This window comes from Charadrius vociferus, unplaced genomic scaffold (assembly GCF_000708025.1).
Source record: "Charadrius vociferus isolate BGI_N301 unplaced genomic scaffold, ASM70802v2 scaffold498, whole genome shotgun sequence".
Taxonomy (NCBI): Eukaryota; Metazoa; Chordata; class Aves; order Charadriiformes; family Charadriidae; genus Charadrius; species Charadrius vociferus.
The window spans coordinates 4,015,714-4,025,969 of record NW_009649588.1 but is presented as its reverse complement, the minus strand read 5'-3'; positions in this window follow the sequence as shown (position 1 = coordinate 4,025,969).

The following is a 10,256-nucleotide window of genomic DNA, read 5'->3' as shown; positions in this document are numbered from 1 at the left end:
TGGTGAAGTGTGATTGTACAGACCTATTGGTCTTGTACAAGTGAGAAAATAACACTGCAGCTGCCTTGTTGGGACTTTCACTAGAGCATGCAAGTGCACCAACGTCATTGCAGTGTGAGCGTGAGAATAGAATTGAGTTTTGGTGGAGGGGGAAGGGAAGTAGAGGGGAGAGGGATGGAGAGAAACAGAGGGAGGTTTGGCTAGTAACAGCAGATTCAGTATAACTTACGATGTCATTAAACAGCTTTTAAAAGTAAAGTAACATTACAGTGGCATATGCAAGCATAGCTATATGACAGTTAAAGGCAGTTCCCTATAAAACCATTAATATAACTTGCTCTTACCACTGTGAAAGAAACTATGCAAAATGACAAGGCTCTTTAAAAATGAATAGTACAAAGAATTAAAAATCCGTTTGTGTTTGCATGCTTTTATAGGCAGAGCTCAAAGTTGAATGATTTGTTTCTTACAAGCAGCATTATCTCACCATATCTTAAGCAAATGGTGAAAGAGTCTCGAAGAGTGGTTGACGTCAGCACTCATCTATTGTATGATAAACTGCAGTGTAAGTTCTATTCCAGCAATTCACCTCAGTGTTCAACAGGTTAATTGCTATGGCACTAGCACCTACTATGGGACCTAGACTGAAATTCTTATTCCAAGTCATGATGAGAAGGAAATCATACCTAAATGTCAGAGGTTAGCGCTGCATTCGTAGGACCATAGGATGGGTGCATCTCATTTGAAGAATCAGATAAGCTCTGAAGCTCTGAGAGAAGTAAAGGACACCTAGTTTCTAAATCTCCACTGGTAAGCCCTGAGCATAGGAACATGGATGTGAATCCCTGAAGTCTGCTACAGTGCACACCAGTCTATGTTCCTGAATGTATGTGCCATCGAGAGCAATCCTTTTTTTAATGAAATTTCATTGAGATAAATGTATGCATCTGGGAACCTTTTAAATAAAGGTTGTAGATATGCATGGAATTCAGGTGTACTTAAATCTAGTCAGAGATTTGAGGCTTTGAATTTTGCACATGCACTCTGGTTAATCCTGCCCTTGAAGTGTTTCATTGGGCTGCTTTGTATGACATCCTTAGCTGATGTAAAACTGTATCTTCACTCACTTGTGCAACTGCATCAAATATCACCAGTTATTTCTGAATGGGAAAGTTAGAAAAGAATAATTGGTGAGTTTTTATTTTGCTGATTGTTAGATGCTCCATAAATGGCTGTGTCCAATTTTCCAGCAATTTTGGAACATTTTTCCTTTGCTTATATGGTCTTTAAAATATTATTAACCTTAGTCAAGGTAAGAGTTTGGAAGTTTAGGTTTATACTTTAGATTAAGGATGCTTATCTGCGTTCAGGTTTTTCATTTCTAGTCCATGAGAAAGTAAGTTCCATTTTTAAAGGGGCTATACATGAGTGGATTAGGTAATTGTGTGAAAAGGAGTTCAGAAAAGCCATGAAAACATGAAGACAGTCATATAAGACTAATTTTCTTTTTTTTTTTTTTTTATGGCGTACAATAGCTGTCGTATTTTCCCACTGAAAATATGAACACTAAACATCAGAATAAAAGGGAAGGAAAAACAACAACTACAGAAACATGTAGAAGTTATTTTCTTTCTTGCTAGATATAATAAAAAACTTGCTTATGAGTAGTCATTCGTCGTATAAATGAACAGAATCATTTGTTAAACTTCTTTCACAGATGTGAAAAGAAATTTAATGGTCTTCATTTTTCAACTTCCGTGTTTTCCCTGAAATGGCTTCCTTTCAGGCTGAGGGGGAAAAATATATTTATTTTTATGTCTGTTGCAGCTGACTTGGTTGTTCATGGAATTGTTGATTTGCACCAGTTTATGGTGACTCAGGATCTGATTTCAGATGAGGTAGGTGTTCTTAATGCCATCTGGGAATTTGGTTAACTTGCCAAAAACTATTGGCTCTAACAATTACTGTGAATAAAAGCTGACACCTTAAAAAATTCTAAACAGTTGAGTAGTCTTGGCAGTTAGTTATAGTACAGTGATTTTTAAGATATTTGCAAATACTGACAAATTTATTGGCAGTATACTGTCTAATTTTCTTTTACCATTATTAGAAAATACCTTATGAGAAAGACTGGTTAAGGGGATTCCTCAAAATATGCTTATGGAATTCACTTCAGGATTTTTTTCATTACAGTTTTTAGGAGACTTCAACTGTATCACTTCTAATGCTGATGTGTTGAGAGCCATCCAAAACTAAACCTATGCTCTGTTGTGAGAAACACGAAAAAAAAAAAATTATCAGAGTTTAACAGATCTTCCGATATACGGAGGCCTTCTTTTGACAAAGCCTATATGACACATTTCCTTCTCACCTATTGCTGTCGTTCAGAATGAGCATAGAAATCTTGAAACACCTTGTCTTCTAAGAAAGAGCCATGCTATTTCTCTCACCGCTCTGATTTAACATGCATGCTTCATGGCTGTCTTAAAATGCTTTTCAAGTCTGATTCGAATCATATTTTTTCCTACACTTTTTAATCTATTATTGCCAGTCAGTCCACTTATCACTCTGCCAAGCTCAGCTCACTCTCCAAGTCCCACAACTCATTCCGAATGTCAAGAACCTTTCTCCAGGACAAGTCTGTTGTGCTTAAACAAAAACATTGCCAATCTCTAATTTTTGTCAAGAGTTCCTCTAAGAAATTCAAGATGTTTACTACAGAAGTGACCTGTTTGTGACTATTAGGCTGACCTGAATAGCATAGACCATAGAATGATGCATGAGTCTAGTGTTTGCCCTTTAGTTATCCACGTGGAGTCTGAGCTGTTTGCATTAGGAGGAAAAGCCCAGCGTCAGAAAAAAAATGATACACAAATTCAGGATTCAGTTTCCTTACAAAACGTTAGTGACACAAATGCTAATTTGTTGATAAATAGTTCTTTGCCAAGTATTGTAGATTAAGGTAAGATGCCAGTTCAAGCCGATGGAGTACTGATGTAATATAATGTAACTGCACCGGGATATGCACAGTAATGCTCAAGTTCCTAGAACACAGGAAACTGTTAAATTCAGTAAATGCACAGGGAATGTATTTTTTACCATAGATAATAGCAGAAGTGCATATGTTTCTTTGTAATTACTAGAAACACGAGGGAGGATCTGAGTAACTTAACAGTGGGAGGGATATAGGAAACAAATTATGGCTGTTGCAGTTAGCAAAAGACTGGAATACAACATGCTGATGGTAAATAAATGAATGAATAGAGAATAATGGTCTTTGCTGATTTATTTTTACAGAATGATTTCATGCTTTTTGTGTTTTAGTCCTAAAGTATACAGAAGATTGTAGCTCATTCTTTTATCACTGACATGACCTCTCAAGACTATCAGTATTTCAGAGTTGGGTAACACTGCAATCACATAGTAAAATACTGGAGGTAGCACATTCCTTTGGTGTACTCCTGTGACTTCTTGACTGCAGTCCAACTGACAGTCTGCATTGTTACACTTGTCATGATATACATGAGAAGTGTTCTGTGCAGGATCATTGGGGGTCATGGCGTTTGCAATCAAGATAAGAGAAGGAAGAAAAGAATGAAACACCAAATGTAAAAACTGTTAGAGGAAAGACGTTTTGTAAGTCTCCATAAAGGGCTAGAACAAAAGTTTAAAATTAGCATTAAGGATAATATTGTAAATGCAAGTCTGCAATGTTTATTTGAAGAATTAAAAATTAATGTAGTAGTATTTTACAGACATAGCCAAGCTGCTGCCATGCAAACTCCAGGCTACTTTTGAATTTAAATATTTCTTTTTTAAAAAAATTGCTTATTGGTATAAACAAACTGATGTAAATGCTGAAACATTCAGCCTGTATTTTTATAACAGTTAGGGATAGGTTAAAATAAGGGCACAAAAGCTACTTACAAAGGAAACTGGAGGAGATGGGGAGAAGGATGGATTTCGGGGGGTGGGGCTAAACCTGCCATACAAGGGCAACTTTTAAATACAGATCAGATGAAAAATTGAGAGAACATTATTTCTGAGTTAGTAGTTGGGGGTTGGACTAGATGATCTCCGAAGGTCCCTTCCAACCCTAACCATTCTGTGAATTCTGTGAGTTTAGTGAGGTGTCACAAGGGCAGTGATTTTTCACAGGACTTCACATAAGATGCTAGTGTTAAAGAGAAGTAATCAGCCTGGATTACCCAGAGCATGTATGTGGGCTTTTTGGTGGTGTGGTGGTTTGCTGGGCTTTTTTTGGTGTGTGGTTTGTTGGTTTGGTTTTTTTTTTTGGGGGGGGGAAGGGGGATGCTTTGGTTTTTTGGTGGTTTTTGTGTGTCTGTGTGTGTGTTGGGTGGTTGGGTGGGTGTTTTTTTTTTGTTTTGGTGGGTTTTTTGTTTGATTGTTTTCAAATTGATTGTTTTGTTTTCTGAATATTGTGTAGCCAGGGCTCGTAAGAGATTTTCTCATGAAAAAGTTTTTCTGTTAGGAAATACTAATCAGTTAAAAATGATCTGTGGAAACGATCACTTTCAACAGAACATTCACTGAAGCTCTATCTGTGGCTCAGATTCTAGCTGTAGCCTCTGCGGAAGTCTGTGGTCCAATCCCATGGTTGGGACAGAATTGGGGTGCTTCACATGTTTCAAGTGAGCAACAATGTATATCCACCTAACAGTATAGAGTCCTCTGTGTCAAGGGGCCTTGGAGCTTACTGACTGTTCACAGCTGCCTAATTGGCATATGCCAGCAAAACAGCTGCCAGAGAGTCAGGCAATCAAGGGAGCCTGGCCACGAGGCCACATGACTGGACCTGAAAAGCAAAGGCGAGAGTTGGTAGAAAGTAGTGTATTTCTGTGTTTCAGTCATCAACACAAAAAGCAGTGATGAAATTGAGGACAACTATCAGTTCTACTCAATGGCAGCTGAGATTCCAAGGAAGCACAGCTTATTTCTAAGATGTAGTTAAATCTCTTATTTTCTAGATTTGTGATCTCTGTAACATTTGGAGATGAATTTGCCTCAGTTCAGTACAAAGACATACTTCAAAACTGCTGTAGAAGATGCATGCTTTTCTTCAGCCAAATCTGTCTACTTGTAGCACTCCAGAAAAGCATTAGCAGTGTTGAGAATCCATTAAAGTAGTGCTCAGGAATAGGAAATAATTTCATGTTGCTTCAGGTTGAAACATCTGGTTAAAGTGCAAATTGCATTTGCATTGTCTTACAGCTTCCAGTAGCAGTACGTGGGGAAGGGAAAAAAGTCCGGTACTCTTTTCCTAAAATTATTTTAGATTCCACATTTTCACAGAGAAGTTCTGAGTTCATAGCTTCCCTCTGCAGTCTAATGCACTGCCTACAAGCTTTTGTTTTGAAAGCTTTGTTTGCAGTTGCCTTTAGCTGTGTGCATGACCTGTAATGCTGCTCTCCTTGTCTGTTTTGTCAAGATATGTCTTATTGCCGTAGAGTTGTCTTCTGTCACTCACTGATCTCATGACTTGCTAGTTCATTTCATTGACAAGGCACTGGTACGTTGATAATTTTATCGGAAGCCTGTTTGAATGTTGTTGTAGAGCCATGAAGTTCCTCCTTAAAAAAAACCCCAACAAACAACAAGGAAAAAAAACTCACCCAACTATTTTTTAGAATACGATACATCTTGAGACTGATGATTAAAGTGGGCTGTGTTTTTCATGGGTCACTACTGCATGTTTATCTCCTACATAGTAGAAGTAGATAATTTTTGCTGTGTACCCTTTAAAAGAGTTCTAGCTGGAAAAAAAAAAAGTCATAGCAAACAATTTCATGTACTGTTTCCTTTTTCCTCATGACTCCATTGTAAATAGACTACAACTATTTGATTATTTTTTAGAGAAAAACCCAAACAAACCAGTCTATTATTAATGAAAAACTTCATAGGTTTAGCTTTAGGCCACTGTTCGGCAATTGTTTTTAGGAGGGAGTTTTAAAAAGAACAAAATTGTGCTTAGAGGGATGTTTTGCAGCATGTTCAGTTTCTAGCTGAATACTTAATACTTGCAACTTAATTTGGAATCTAGGTTTCTGGTTAAACTGTATGGCTTCAAAATTTAGTATTTGCTTTATATCGTAAGCTTTTCATGGTAACTTGGTATTCCTCAATTGTGCTTTGTTTGTTTTTATTTTTTAACCAAACAGGCTTTTTGCTAGAATTGGATCAAAATATGAATGCATAAAGGATTCAAACACTACTAATAAAGACCTGAATCTTTATTCATGTAAATAAAACCCCATGAATGTGACGAATGGACAAACCAGGAAAAACAGGTGTTTCTCTCGCAGAAGTTGCAGTGTCCCATTGCTGCTTTTTTCTTGTATAATGTTCCCCAAGCCATGACCTATTAATACTACATTTCTCTTATTGCTTACTATAGGTTTCAATTCTATCAAATGTTACTTTTCACCCAATCTATAACATATGTATTTGCTATATATATATGGTGTTGCTATCTTCCCTGGTGTTACAGATGCTGTTATGGTGTGAATACCATCAGGGCTTCTGTTGGCATAGACTGTTCTATTAGGCACAAGTATCATTTATTTTTGTTCACCTACATGAAATGTGACCAAAAAAAAAACCTAATAAAAGGCAGTACCACAAATTCCCTAAATAGGTTTAATCTGTATGCATATACCATATTTAAAATCCCAACAAGAAGACATAGGGAACTCCAGATGGGTCTCATATTTTGATTTGATGCTTTGAGGCTAAAATGATGACTTCTTTCAATATTACTGTCAAATTGTTTTTTTGGTGTGATTTATCTCCTTATCATTACCAGACTTAGAATATCAAAAAAGATATTTTTAGAGTCGAAGAATATAGTGCTCAATTCCCTTTTAAATGCTTAAGAAAGTAAAGAAATTAAGGACCAATATCAGAATAAAGTAGAGATGGAAGGGTACAAACACAGGAAACAGAATGGTTAAGAATACAAAAGTAGCTAGAAAAGATTTCAAATACACTTATATCTCCTGCTGTTCTGCCTTGCATGGGGGGAGGGGGGGGTTGGTGTGTGTCTTCTTGGGGGCATTTTGATTTTTTTATTTATGTATTTTAGGATTTGTTTTCATTTGAGATGGGTTTTTTAAGGGGTTTTTTCCTTATTTTTTTAATGTTACTTTTAATCTTACTTGCTGTATTTCCTTTACAGATCTCTGTCTGGACTCTAATAGTATTCAGGCTGATGCTTTAATAACTGCTGCTTCTACATTGGTTCTCTCTATTTTGAATTCTTTGACCCTCTGGTTTTATTTTAATGAATAGCTGGTGGGATGTATGAATACCATGTACTCCCAAACAAAAACATTGTTGCCATCTGGGAGGTTTTTGCTCAGATTGTGAAAACAGGTTCAATGTTACTGTAAATCTGTTTTCTGCTAGCAGTATTCTTATTAGCTTCAAATGGGAAAACAGCATTGTAGTTTAAGCAAAAATAAAGAATTAAATCAGTAGATGGTGCTATAATCTTAGTTTTAGCTTGTTAGTGCAACAAGTCTTGAAGAAAGACTCACTGTGTGGGGGTTTTTTTTGTACCTTTGAAAAGGAAACTTATATAAAAACATAATCAACACGATGCTGTAATTATTATATGTTTGACATTTTAAATAGTTTAATACAGTATTTACTTTGAAGACTATGCTATATTTAGGTATAGTTCTTGATGAGCATTTACTGGACAAGCTACAAGTGTGTGATGTGATTCTGAAGAAAATGAAGATTTGATTGTGCCCACTGTGGCTTTTTTCACAGCTGTGCATTGGGTTTGCTTTGCTTCAAAACAGCACATCACCCAAAGGTTCCCTGTGGTGCTGAGAGAAAGAAATCTCTTGTTTCTTTTGAGACTGCTCATCTCACTGGAACGTAAGAGATCTCTGCATGCTCAATTCCTCTTATTTTCCTCACTAGGTCTTTTTCTTTGGAGGGGAAGGGAAAGGGAGATTTCCTAGAAGTTTCACCTAAGTAATTTTAGTCTTCAGAGCAAAAGAGTCACAAATGTAACCTGTTGTTAAGCTCACCATCTGGGGAGGATCTTTGTACCCTATCGGTCTATGATGTGTGTGATCTGACATTATTGGCTCAAAAATATATTTAAATATATGAAGCTGGAAGCAGGGGCAGTGATAAGGATTCAGTCATCATTTGGAGATGGATTCAAAATTTAGGAAAGCATGTAAAATCTAGTACTTGCAGTAACAAGCAGTTGCTGCTTCTGGTCGAGAGCTACACTTTGCTAGAAGACTTATCCTGAATAATCTACAGTTGAGCATAGTTTACAGGATGAGAGCTATGAAAGATAGCATAGGTTTGAAAAATGAAAACTGAATGTTCCTGGAATCTTTCTATACTATAAAAATTAAAGCATCTCCCTCCCCCCCTCCCAGCCTTTGGACACTAAATGGGAGATCTGAGCCTGAGCACGTTGTAAGTGTGAAGTCATTGTAAAGTGTTGTTATTGAACAGTAAAAATTGATCACTTGGTTTTGAGGTGAGGAAAATTTCCAGGGAGAAGAGTTTCTGCCATTTGCAGTGTAAGCTCTGCACAACTTGCATACATTTTTCTACTTTCCTTCTGTATCACCTTTGCATGAATCCTCTACTGCTGTAGCCCCTATGCACAGTAATACATATGAAGTGGAGAACACAATACATTTTCTGCAGGTGTTAGAGTTATGGGAGCGTACAAGACTTGCATAACAGTGGATTACTCTTGTACTGATGGCAGATGGCATTAGAGATGAAAAGAGTTTACTCCAACATTGTCTTGCATTTCTTTTCTAAACCTCTGGCTCTTTTGCAGTTGCAGACTAGGTAATTTCAGGGAGGTGTAGCAATGATAATTTGTATGAGCCTCTTTAAAGTCAGACTTGGTGTATGAAACTTTCATATTAATAGTTATGCATTCAGTTAAGTTTCACATGTCCTGAACAATGAGACATAAAGGTAGAAGTAGTTTATAGTGGCATAGTGAGGGGACTTAAAAAACAATTGTTACAGTAGAGTTACTGTTATTTTGAATATAACATTTCTGTTTTAGAATGACCAAAACCTCATGTTTCTGTGTGAACAAAACCAGTAAAAGCTAATAGTTCTGGAATGCATGTTTCCTTCTGGAAGCTTTTGGTAAAGCAGCGGATAAACCAGTTTTTGCTGGTGTACATCAAAAGTATTTTCACTTCTGTTCAAAGAATATGTAGGAATATTGAACTATTTAAGTGAAAGGATCATATTTTGCAGTCTTAATACCTTAGCAGAGTACCTGTATGCTTGAACAAGGAGTGTAGTTTAGAGGCCCTTATTTGTGACAGTACTACTTGTGACAGTAGTCACAGGGACATTGCTACAGTTCCTAGTACATTAGATTATTAAAATACTCAAATTTTTATGCTAAGACATGAATAGCTGCACTAGTTAGATGCAGAACCATTTTAACTGTAGGGGAGCCTTAATACAGCTCTGAATGGCCAATGGAGATCTTATAAAGCTGATGTGAAGTCTCATCTGTACCACTTAATTGGCGAAAAGACTTCTGAGGTCCCAAAAGCAAGCATGCATTATAAAGTACAAGATTTTTTTCCTCAAGAAGATCTTCACTTGTGGGAAGATTCTGAAGTAGGATGTTTTATGAACAAGCATGTGACTTAGACTAATTTTTGCTAAGGAAACAGAGGCTATATATGCAATAAATATTATAGAAATCATAATCTGTAAAGGTTAACAGTATAAAACTTTATTTTATTTTATGTTGGTGATAGTTTTTTCTTTTATGAGAGTTCCAAATTGCTCCCAAGCAAAGATACATAGCAATAACACACAAGTACATTGTGTTGTTAGGAAGTGGCTCATTATAACCTCATCTTATCATATAAACCACTGGCTCAGGGATGCATTAATGCACTTAGAATGTGCCTTATGGGCCTGCACAAGAAACAGATTAATGCTTGTGAAATCATATTTTAATATTTAAATATTCTTTCAAGATGAAAGGAATCCTCTTAGTGCCATGGGTAAGCAATATTTTAAGTCTGTATGATTGTAATGTGGTTATTAGTTTAATGTATTATTCTCATACAAAAACACATATTACCATGGGTCTGTTTTAAAGTGACAGTATTGCAGAAGGTAAGCATTCCTCTTTTGAGCAAATATAGTAACAAAGCCAAACAATTAGTTTATTTTACTTTTATGTAGAAGTATACATTCCTGATGCACTG